The 13,059-nt window shown below is 33.8% G+C and overlaps 1 non-coding gene across 1 annotated transcript; it reads left to right on the top strand.

The window, feature by feature from the left end:
• Nucleotides 1-11,754: 11,754 nt before the first annotated feature.
• On the top strand, nucleotides 11,755-11,860 carry LOC122100566. The gene has a single exon (XR_006146200.1). It is a non-coding gene; the product is annotated as a U6 spliceosomal RNA (small nuclear RNA).
• The last annotated feature ends 1,199 nt before the right edge of the window (nucleotides 11,861-13,059 follow it).

Below are 13,059 nucleotides of genomic sequence, written 5' to 3' on the forward strand. Positions count from 1 at the left end.
TTAAATCTAATAATTTTTAGGCTTTGATAATATCATTTTTAGTCTCTTCAGAGCAATTAAGCTAAAATAAATATTATTTTTAAACATTTCACTCACATTGTAAATAGTATTAACATAGGTCAAAAAGAGACTAATTATTTAAGATTCAACATATTTGGTGATCTTAGTGTGAAGAATGTAGAGTGTAGAAGGTTTTTATATTCAATAAATATTTTTGGTTAAATTAAATCATATATCTGGATTTCTAATTTGAAGATTAATCACATGGAAACAGGAAAACAATAAAGGAGTAATTACTTTGGGGTCATTTTTCTTCTTAAAATTATGAAGCAAAAATATATCTAAGAATATATTTTTCAATAAAATATTTCAACTCTTAGTAAAGTGCATTATACTTTAATATAAAGTTTTTCTCAAAATAGAAATTCTGCAACTAATCTAATATATGTTTTCATGCACAAAATTCTGTAACTTCTAGACATGATCCCTATTTACATTTATTACAAACATCTGTTATTATACAAATCATCCCTGTACACACTAATTTATGTAAGATAATATTCTAACAAAATTATCTTTTTTCCTGTCTCCAACCGGGAAGGATGATGTGCTGAAGTATATTAAATGAAAGTACTCTAACAAAGAGTCTTTATGGAATGAAAATTTGCAACATGTGGATGTTCCACTTGGCTGAACAGGAATTCTTGTTTCTACAGTGCTTTCTTACCTTTTAATCACACAAGGAAGGCCACAACATTAGAAGTTCGTATGAAGGAATTGCATTCCTAAATGATGTGGCAATACTGCTCAAAAGTTTGATCTTATCAGCTTGCTGGCTGATCTAGTTCTTTATCCTATGTTCCATATTTTTAAGCATATTAGTTATTCAGCTGTGAGTACATTGCATGAGACTCCTGAATTCACAGCTATTGCTGTGCAATAGATGAGAGGAAAAAGATTATATTAATCTCCAATTCCTCCCTTTGACTGTCAATATACCAATTAATTGTCAAAACAATCATGTAAGATGTTAATTCATTTTTCCCTTTCTAATTAGAGATTAAGCAAGTGCTTTTAGCAGTTAAAAGTGGATTGTGTTACAGATACAAAAATCTTCTTCTATAGGCTCATGAATTGAAAACTTGTCTTCCTATATTGAAAGCACAATTAACATTTACAGTTTTCCAGGTATTTTGCTTACCTCTCAGTTCTGATCGATCATAAATCCTCTTATGAATTTTATAGTATTTTTGAATAAATCACACGATTTGCATGTACTTATCATCTTAAGGAAAGGCAGTCTACTTTTATATTTTTATTCTATGTGACAAACCCTTATTTTTTGTTTCCCTATATACTGAAAAAAATGTATCCATGGAAACAAGATATTAACAGCAAATCTGTGTGTAATTTTCATTTTTCAAATATATTTTAAACTTTGTTTTGACTAGTCATTTTTTAACAATGAGTGATATTCATGAACGCTAACATTTTGGTGCTTTTAAGTAAATTGAGACTTGATGTGGTATGGTAGTTCTTGCGTCTAGTTGATTTAATCATTAGATTATTCATGTATAAACATGTGCATTGCACTTTTTTATTTTTTTAATCTTTTTTTGGAGGGGTCCGGTCATGGGGCCTGAAATCTGGGCCTGGACCCTGTCCCTCAGCTCCTCAGTTCAAGGCTAGCACTCTACAACTTGAGCCACAGCGCCACTTCTGGCTTTTTTTTCTGCTTATGTGGTGGTGAGGAATCGATCCCAGGGCCTCATGCATGCAAGGCAAGCACTCTACCACTGAGCCACCTTCCCAGCCTTGATTTTGTATTTTTATATATAAAATAGTCCCCAAGGTTTTACTTTAAAGTATAATGGGGGAGGGTTGTCTTCATGTTAAAAACTTTATATATATTTCAATTAAAGTATTAGAATGGATTTATTGATTAAAACATAGAAAAGAGTAAATAGTCATGTTTCTTGCTTTAGACTGTATAAATTTCATATGAATGCAGCTCAAGATGAGACTGAGAGATAAATTCATATACATATCACTGAGGTTTACATCACAATATAGGAAATATAGGTATTTTAAGGAATTGGTTATTCAAAGCCCTTGATATATAATGGAGGAAGAATGGAATTGAAAATAGCAGAGGATAACAAATCAATATGCAGGGATTATGATTTTATAATACTAATATGAAAGAACTGAAGCTTTAGTCTTCTGAAAAAGAAAGTTTAGCTTGTAAATTCAGTATAAGGCATCAGCTGTGATGAGTCTAGTATCTTTCCTCCAAGATATCCAAGAGTACTATACTCATCCTCTGAAAAGTAAATAAGTAATTTTTTTTTTTTTTGGTCGGCCGTGGGGCTTGAACTCTGGGCCTGGGGGCAGTCCTTCAGCTCTTCAGCTCAAGGCGAGCGCTCTACCACTTGAGCTACAGCGCCACTTCCGGTTTTTTGGTGGTTTATTGGAGATAGGAGTCTCACGGTCTCTCCTGCCCGGGCTGGCTTTGAACCGCGTTCCTCAGATCTCAGCCTCCTGAGTAGCTAGGATTACAGGCGTGAGCTACCAGCGCCCAGCTAAATAAGTAATTATTTTAATAAGCTTTGCTTAATATTAATTTACTTGAAGCAAAAAGGTTAAAATGTCTGCTCTTTCTTTCAATGTAATAATATATATTTCATATCATTACTGTCTCTTCATACAAGCCTGAAATCACTATTTCAACGTAACGTAAACAGAAAAACAACAATAACCAGAAGTGAACAGACAAAATATTACCTCCTCTAGGACACAAGAACATAGGCAATACTCAGGAAAATTTATAGCTTTGAGTATATACATCAACAAATTAGAACAATCTTAATTCAGCACTAATAATACACCACTAGGTCCTTGAAAAACAGGAACAAGGCAATTCAAAAACTGGTAGATAGAAATCATACAAATTAGATTAAAGAAATAAATGAATTAGAGTCTCAGAAAAACATACAATCATAATTGACTTCTAACTACTAGTAGCTCAAAAATTCGCCCAATGAATGTAAATGTACCTATTTTCAGAGATAGACTCAACCAGCTCAAACCAGTGAACAAAACATACTTGTACGATTCTAAGAACAATGTTTTGTTCGACTTTTTAAAATAAATTTATTCTGTTGTTAAGTTGATTTATAGATGGATTACAATTACATGAGTCAGGTAATGGGTACATTTCCTTTTATGCAATGTCTTCAGTTCCCTCATATTTTCCCATTCCCTTCCTTCTTTCCCCACTCATGTGTTAAATAGTTCACTTTAATCAATGTTCAAAGAACTCCACTGCTTCATTTTTTCACCCTTTCCCTAAAGCTCTGTGCCCACCCCAACCTTTCTGAAGATGTATAATGAATATACCATGCATAAGGTAAAGAAGACAGAATCATCACAAACTATAAATAACAACAACATACACTAAACAAAAAACAGAGCCTTCTGTTTCCATACCTTATAGTTTGTTTCAGGATGTTTATCATGTTATATAAATGTAATTGTTTTTATAATAAAGTCAATTCTGGAATTAAGGTGTGATAAACTTATAATTTTCTTTCTATTTAGTGATGCTTTTATTTTACATTAATGTTGTAAGTAACATAATTCAAATCCTAGTGAAATTTGAAGGTTCAGATTTAAAGTTAAATATTCAAAAGGTCTAAAAGTTCCATTTTGGCAACCAAACTGAAAATCAGGCATGTTTTATCCTTAGGAATAGCATTATTTCATATGCAATTTTCATATGTAATTTTACCTACGTTTTCCCTTATATGATAACATATTATCTGCTAATCAGAGAGATACAAAAAGATTTTTAATTATGATATGAAAAATGCATCGACATGAATGAATGAAATCAGGGAGTAGATGGCCCAGAGCGGGGTGGTTCTGTTAAATATTCTCACGATTTTGAATGATCTGGTGTTTTTGTATGTGTGGAATTATGAATGTATTTTATGTCTGGACAAGAAAATTTGATTAATTGATCATTGTCTGATACCCAATATCTGGAATCTAACCTGAGTCAGAGTGGTAAGTGTGTGTGTGTGTGTGTGTGTGTGTGTGTGTGGGTGGGTGTGTGAGTGTGTGGGTGTGTGAGTGTGTGTGTATGTGTGTGGGTGTGGGTGTCTCTCTGTCTGCCTGCAAGTCTGGATTTAGAAGGAAGTATCTTATTTCCCTGAGGGTATGTACTTAATTCTATTAGGTATACTCCATTAATGGCAGCAGATAAAATTAATTAACATTTTGTGCCATATATTTATATTCCTATGATTGCTTGAACAAACTAAAAATTATGTTTGGGGTATGAGTTTGTAAAAGGTCAGCTGAAAGTATAAACATTTGGAATCTTGAGAACAATATCAATGGCAATCATTTCAGTGTAAATAAATTTTGACAAAACTTGCAGTGATAGGTAATCCTATACCAAAATTCAATATTTATTGATTTTCCATAGCTACACTATTCTATAAATTTGTAGGAAAACAAGTTAAATTATAGAATCATAAAAGTAATGTGATTATTTATTGCAAACAGTTTTACAGTTAGGTCCTGATTGTAAGCTTTAGGATCAACAGAAAAAAAACACAATATACAACATGGAGTTAGATATTTTATAATGAAGCATATTTTAATATACTCTACATTGTTAGAAAGACAAGAACGTTGGGTTAGCTTTATAACCTACCATAATAAGTGATATTGTCCATTTATTAAGCAGAAAGGCTTACTCAGATTTACAAGATTGAATGTTTCAGCTGGTTTCATTGCTTTGGTGGCCAGGGCCAAGACAATGTCAAGGAGGGGAGTATGTCAAAGAGAAATGTTTTTTTACCTAGAATGATTAAAAGATAAAAGAAGAAAGAAGATGAGAGTCTATTTTCTCATGGGTTTCACTCTGAAGAACTTAATCTCCAGAAGAACTATTCAGGTATGCTCCAAAGTCTGGGAGGAATTGGAATGTCATTTTTCTTTAACACATAGGTCTTTCTGGGGCATTCTAAAATCAAATGGCAACATCTTCACCAATGATAATAACTTGTCCAGGGGTGGAAGCCACTAGATATTTCTATAAATTCTAATCAGATCTCAGCAGACTAAATATTTTATGGAATTCCTATTAAAATATTCTCTTCCAGACTGACTGGGTCTTCATAATGTGTATCTGTGTGTTTATTTGTGTGTGTTTGAATAAACTAATAAAACAATGTGGCAGATAAAAGTATTAGTATGGTCTTTTGTTTTTCTTCTCATACTATGAAAGCCTATCACAATTCCCAATCAAATCCCATCCAAGATTCAAACATTAATGCTGTCCCAAAATTTCTTTATGTTAACCTAAGTACATCCATCTCATTTCAGATGGCCATGGTATAGGAAAATTTTAAGTCTTCCAATTATGTTGTCACCAAGGAAACAACATAAAATATTTCTTTCAAAAATACCTAGAATGTAGAACATTTTAGCCAGAAAATTGAAGGAGTATACATTATAGGATTTAATTTAATTATTTAGTCACATAAATGGATATTCTCTATCCCCAACTCAGAGCCCTTTTAAACTACATAATTGCACAACTCATCTATTACTATCTTCCATGAAGACAGTCCTTGCTGTAAACAAACCAGATGTGGTGAACAAATTAACATGTACACCATTGTTACATGCTGCTGTTCTAAAGCATGGAAGTGAAAGAGCATTTAATGTCTGTGAAGAACTGATTCTAAGGATTATGGAAAGTGATTACTTTGCACTTTAAATAGAAAAATCCACAGATGTTTCAAGTTGTGTTTTGTTGTTGGCCTTTGTGAGATATATTTTGGAAAGCACAATGAATGAAAGCATGCTATTTTGTAAAACTTTGCTGGCTGACACATTTACTGAAATGTTTCATATGAGAAGACAGACAATAGGGTGGGTAGGATATGGTATGCAGCTTTAAATACAGACAAGCAAAACAAAGAATGGGAATTTTTTTTTCCTTAACAAATGCTTTCTGGTTATATTGTGCTATACACTATAATGATGAAATAATCATTTCTTTGGAAAAGTAAGGAGAAAACACTGTCACCTGTTGAATTTCTTTTTAAAGTGTATCTTAAATGTCAAGGTCAAAGAAATTTAAAGCCTTAATAAAATATTATCAAGTATTACTTTCATTTTTGATAAAAAGTTAAAACAAACTGACAGACTGTTAGTCCATTAAGATTTGTAAGTTTCCTGCTATATATTTCCTATTGTTCCTCTTTTTTGGGGGTGATATATATATTTTTTTAGAATGGCAACCTGGTCTTAACCATTACCCACAAAATTTATGCTGTCATAGAATCAGAGAGTTTTTGTTTTTTTTGTTGTTGTTTTGTTTTATTTATTTGGTCGGTCTTGGGCTTGAACTCTGGGCCTTGGCGCTGGTCCTACACTCTTCAGCTCATTGTTGCAATCAAAGAACTCTTATTTGAACCTTTTAAAAAAAATTAATTTTTTAAATTATTTTCTATTAATCTTATTTTCCTCCCATAATTTTTATTTTAGGTGTATACGTGTGTGTGTGTGTGTGCTTTTTTTTAATAGCTTCTGAACTTTTGGTCCTTTTTAAGTATTCTTTTCATTTTTTTCTGTTTCATTCATTTTTTTGATTGACTAAATTTCTGTTCGGCTCATTCCCAGATATATACCCGTCATTGATTATTAGACGTAATACCCCATTGTGTATACATTTAATCCAGAAAAATATTACTCAATTCACAACCTCTTAGGCTTAAATTCTTAGTATTATCTCTTTATATGTATATAATTTTCAAGTAACTGATTTTAAGAATTTTTATTTTTTAGTTTTCATTTCTCCTTTCAATCCATCCTTTCTTCTCATCTTATCCTTTTCTTCTCTCAATATCAGTTGTTTAGACTTACATAATTTTTAAGTGTTTCACTACTTAAACTTAAATTTTGGTTTTTCCATTTTTTCTTGTTCGTTTTTTTTTGTAATCTCTCTCCTATCATTCTATCCAAACCATTTCCCTCTCTAAGATAAGGACTTGGTTAAATACCACATTTTCCCGATCCATCTATCTACTGAGGGGCATCTGGGTTGATTCCATATCTTAGCTATGTTAAATAATGCTCCAATAAATATAGTTGTGCTGGTAGAGTTAGTATGGTCTTCTTTGTGATGATTTGGGTAAATGCCCAAAAGGTAGATTGCTGGGTCATAGGGAAGTTCTAGGTGGAATCTTTTGAGGAACCTCCATACTACTCCAAAATAGTTGAACAAGTTACACTCCCACCAACAATGCAGTAAGGTTCCCTTCTGGCCACATCCCCTGAAGGACCTGTTGTTAATAGAGTTCTTGATTATAGCCATTCTAAATGGGGTGAGGTGGTATCTCAATGTTGTTTTGATTTGCTTTTCTTTTATGGCTTGGGGGGTTGAGCATTTCTTCATGTGTCTATTGGCCTTCCTTCTTTTCTTTTCAAAGAAGTTTCTCTTGAAGTCTTTACTAATTTATTGGGCAGTTGTTTCTTTTAGGATTTGTTGTTGGGGGATTTAATGTTTTGATTTCCACATATATTTTAGATATGAGACCCTTCTGTATTGTATGGCTAGCGAAAATCTTCTCCCAATCAATGGGCTTTCTATTGATCTTGCTAGCTATGTCCTCTGCCATGCAGAAGCTCTGCAATTTCATACAATCCCTTTTGTCCAAACTTTCTTTGATTTCTTGTGCTTCTGGGTCTCTATTAAGACATTGCCACATTTGTTAGGAAATGGAAAGACTTGGAAAAAATTATATTAAGTGAAGTAAGCCAGGCCCAAAAAACATAGGTCCCATGGTTTCCCTTATTTGCAATATCTAGTATATGTATGAGTCAAGCGGAAAAGGTCAGATAATGTGATGTTAGCAAAATGAACCTTTAGATATGTATTTTAATGGTTGTTTTTCTTTCATGCATTTGTTTCTAACGCATTTATAAGATTATTTCTTTGTTGCTTTGTATGTCCCTCCCCCACAGTATAACCCCTGCTTTCACTATATTTGATGTCAGTAAAACTTGTGGAGGAGATGGGGAAAAACAAGTCGTTTAAGGAAACAGGTGGACTTGTTGCAACAATGAGAAGTACAAGTTGTCATGTCCAAAACGAACTTTACAATGTTGGTGTGTGGCGGGGGGAGCGGGGATTGGTTGGGGGGTTGGTGGGGAGGCTGGGAAGGAATGTGAAGGGTAAACAAAGGAGGAGGCTGCAACGCTTGATAAGAAATGTGTGCATTATCCTGTCTATGTAATTGTAACCCCACTGTACGGTATGTTCACAAAAAAAAGTAAAATAAAATAAAATGAAAAAAAAAAAAAGAAAATTTCAGCCTCTGCACAGGAGACCTTGGGAATGTCCTACTCCATCCTGTAATGTTTTCAGGGTGTCTGCTTTGACCCCGGGGTCTTTGATACATTTGGAGTTGATTCGGTACAGGATGATATATAAGGATATAGTTTTAGTTTTCTATGAGTGGTTAACCAGTTTTGCCAGCACTTTTACTGAAGAAGCTCAGTACGGTACGGAGAGGTTACAGTTACATAAGTAAGGTAATGAGTACATTTCTTATTGACCATTTTTACCACCTCCTTTGTTTTTCCCCTACTATTCCTTACCTTCACACAACCCCAACACCTCTGTCCACCCCCCTCTAATAGTATCTTGCAAATTTCATTGTTACAATGGGTCAACCTGTATCCTTTCCTTGCATCTTAAATGAAGAAATGCTGGCTTGTTTCATGCTGATTCTACTGTGTAGACACACTTAAATACACTTTCCAAGTCCAAAAGCACATAAATGAAATACACATCATCTTTTGTCAGTTAGTATAATTGTGTTCTACACATTTATTAACAGGTTACAAATTATTCTCAAATTTTAATACATAAAAAAACTTTCTTTTTTTCTCATTTTCGTGGCCAGGACATCGGCATGACCTCAGTCAGAATTGCTCACTTTAGACTTTTCATATGGGTTGGTTAAATTTTGACTTGCGCTCCAGTCTTCTGGGGAGTCACTCATCTGCTTAGGAATTGATGCTGGCTGTTGGAAAAGAGCCCAAGGAAAGATGCCATTTAAAGCCTTATAATTTTATTCTTAACAAGGATATTGTCCTACTACTTTGGCTGTTGAGAGTGTCTACAAGAGCAAGCATTCCATGGGAAGCAGGGAGAAACAATATTACCTATACTTATTGAGATTTTCGAGTGACTTGCTATCACTTGTACTGCATTTATCAAGTTGAAACTCTCTAAAGCTACCAGTTGGAAGAGATAAGAGGAGTGGTAAAAGAACTCTTAGAGACAAATACATCTTCAACACATTTGTTTCCAAGCATTCTCTCTAAGGCATATTCAACAACTAGTGAAATTTGTGTTGGCTATATCTATGTGTCTTTTTCCATTTGTGCATATGTGTATGTATGTGTGTATTTGTGTGTATAGTAACATTCATGTGTACATATATGGGCCGATGTACACATATATGCATATATAAATAAATATACATATATAAATACATGTGCATACATAAATATCAGATGTTCAGTGATTTAATCTAGAGTTCACAGCACATTGTCCTTATCACAAAGTATACATGATAAACTGCTCTAAGGATCTGTGCTATATGAGGGGTGTCCTTTGTACTCACTTCCCCCATTAACTTGTTTTTCATCCCTGTGAACAACTTCAGCCTACTTTCCCATAGGATAGCTTTGTTTTTGTTACTTACTGATAATAAAAGAAACAGGTTGTTTGTAAAAGAAAAAGAACTTTTGAGTCCCAGGCTAAAAGTACATTATCAGTCCCAATGATTCGTATGAGATAAAATTTATAATAGTACTAAAAGTGAAAAGGAATTCCTAGATCTGTTGTTTTGCCATTTAGAATGGCAAAGAATAATTTCACGTCACTGTTATAACTCTTAAAGAATGCAAGGGTAACTGATGGTCCCCATCATGTTCCCACAAAACCAGTGGATCTTGAAGGATAATAGTAGACCAACAGATATTCTAAGTAGCAGACATGGAGCATGAAAGAGAAAGAGCAGAAATGAGTGAAAGAGAGAGAAAAATATCATAATATTAAAGTGCATAACAGATAAACAAGAGGTGTATGAGAATATTCATACTGCTATCTTGAGACTCTACATGTACATTTGAAGATATTTGATGTGTGATAACTCATCAACATAAAGTATAAAGTGATTTTGATAATAAATAAAAATGGCTCAGAAGAAATTATAAATGCAAAAACATTCTTCACAGAAGCAAACTCTCAGAAATATTCCTTGACTTTGAAAAGGATAAACTGGCTGCAGTTAGTATAAATTTAGAAGTATGACAATTCACAAAAATATAAAAATGTATTCACATATTTCATTATATAACCCAAAGCAGAAAGCAAATATTGTTCAGATGATTTTTTTAAATCACAGTTTTTCAGGTGCTGGGAAGGTGGCTCAGTGGTAGAGTGCTTGCCTTGCATACATGAGGTCCTGGATTTCATTCCTCAGCAAGACATAAGCAGAAAAAGATGAAAGTGGTGCTGTGGATCAAGTGATAGAACTAGCCTTGAGCTGAAGAGCTGAGGGACAGTACCCAAGACCCAGAGTTCAAGCCCCACAACCAACAAAACCAAAGCAAAAAACAAAACAAAACAAAACACAGTTTCTCAATTTTGTGGCGTCAACTCTGTAATACCACTACTTCAGCCAAGGGTTAAGATTTTAGGTGTGGACATTTATCAACACTCCTGATTCAGACTCTACTTGATATAATTTTTAATCAATATTTTGTTTTTAGTTTTGCTCTTTGTAAATTCACATGCACCTATGAAAAATGGTGTGGCCATCCCAATAATATTCTCAAAGTACTTCTTAATCATGACTCATAAAAAGTTGTATTCTATTACAACAAGGAAAAATGCTATAAATAAAGAAAACAATAATTATATGTTAATGATTACTAAAATAAAAAACAAAACCATTACCAGGGTTTTCAGTATTTGAGAAGTACAGAGTAGATTTTACTATTTTCTCATATTCCTGTACATTCAAAACTGGATAAAGCTATGAGTAGCCTTTAAATTTACCCACTAAGATTAGTATTTATAGTTCATCTCATCATTTGTATGTGGCTTATATCATTCTTTGTTCATCACTAACCTATAACGTAAGGGAGCCCTAAAGATTTAACAGAAACTGTCTACTTAAAACCTTAACTCTTCACTCTGTTCTTTACACAGTCTTTGCAACTTCTCATTAGTAAAGTTTCTATAAACTCTGAAATGTACATACTTACTAGTACATGCTACCAGAAATATTATATACTTTATCGAAAAATTTTATGACCTGCCAACCAGTCTTAATTTTGCCGAATATAAGCAAATCCTAAAATGAAACATATTTAAAACATTAAAACTTTTAACAAACCTTAACATTTGCTGCAATGAACATTATGACAGGTGCCTTGTGTAGAATAATTGAATTCCTCCTCCTACACAACTCATGAACAACAAATATCTGGAATTATTTTGTTTTTGGCATGTCAATCTTGACTTTGTTCTTAAATGTGTGCTTATGTAAGAAATACATGGTTGTAAAATTTCACAATTCTTTTGAACTTACTTTTTGTTGAATTGTCTAGTTTAAGAAAATCAATTACACTTTATATATAAAAAAATGTTCTGTGCTCAATTTGGCTGCACATACACTAAAATTGGAACATACAGAGGAGATTAGCATGGTCCCTGCACAAGGATGACACGCAAATTAATGAATCGTTCCATATTTTTACAACAACAGATGCTGGAAGGGATATGGCCAGAAGGGAAGCCTACTGCATTCTTGGTGGGAGTGTAAACTTGTTCATCCACTTTGGAAAGCGGTTTGGAGGTTCCTCAAAAGACTCCACATAGAGCTCCCCTATTACACAGCAATCCCATTTTTGGGCATTCACCCAAATGATCACAAACAAGTCCATACTAAAACTACCACCACAACAATGTTTATTGTAGCATTATTTGCCATAGCTAAGATATGAAACCAACACCGATTCCCCTCAGTAGAAGAATGGATCAAGAAAACGTTCTGTGTGTGTGTGTGTGTGTGTGTGTGTGTGTGAACGTACACTTACACAACCACGTTGGAAAGCAGTCTTGTGAGTCCTCAGAAAGCTAAATATTGACCTTCCTTATGGCCCACTCATACCACTTCTAGTCATCTATCCTGAACAACAGGTACCAATATTCAAGGACACATGCACCTTCATGTTTATTGCAGCACTGTTCACAATAGCCATGATATGAAAACAATCCATATGTCCCACCAGAGATGAATGGATCCAAAAACTATGGTAACTATACACAATGGAATATTTTCCAGCCATTATAAAGGACAAAATAATGGCATTAGCAGGGAAATCAATCAAGCTACAGGAAATCATGTTGAGCGAGGTAAGACAAAAGCAAAGAGACAAACAACAAATGGTCTCCATGGTAAGTGGATGTTAAATCCAAAATGTAAGGTGATACAACAAAATTACAACACTTAAGAAACCAAAGACTTCCACTCATCTGATTGAATCACTACTAAATAACCCCATTCTGCTGATCATATTTGCACACTGACGGGAAACCAGGAGGACGACACAGAACTAGAGGGAATCAGGGAAAAACATACAACGTGGGATCCATCAGCTGCACTGGACATTGAACAAAATGAACTAAGCAATTCAATGTCACTGAAGGGAGGGAGGGAACAAGTGGGAAAGAGGGAACAGCGGACGCTATGCAAAACAAAAGAAATATACATATTTCAAAACAAAAAAGTATACATATGGAAGAAATAACTCTATTGCAAAGCTCATAGATCTCATAAGTGTTGTAGACCATGATAGACAATTTGCTCCATCAAAGTTAGAATGTGTTTGTGACTTTAACTAAGCATCACTATCCCACAATATTGTGAAATTTGGGAAATTATGTAACCACTT

Source organism: Dipodomys spectabilis, unplaced genomic scaffold (assembly GCF_019054845.1).
Source record: "Dipodomys spectabilis isolate Male_0828 unplaced genomic scaffold, ASM1905484v1 ptg000583l, whole genome shotgun sequence".
Lineage (NCBI taxonomy): Eukaryota > Metazoa > Chordata > Mammalia > Rodentia > Heteromyidae > Dipodomys > Dipodomys spectabilis.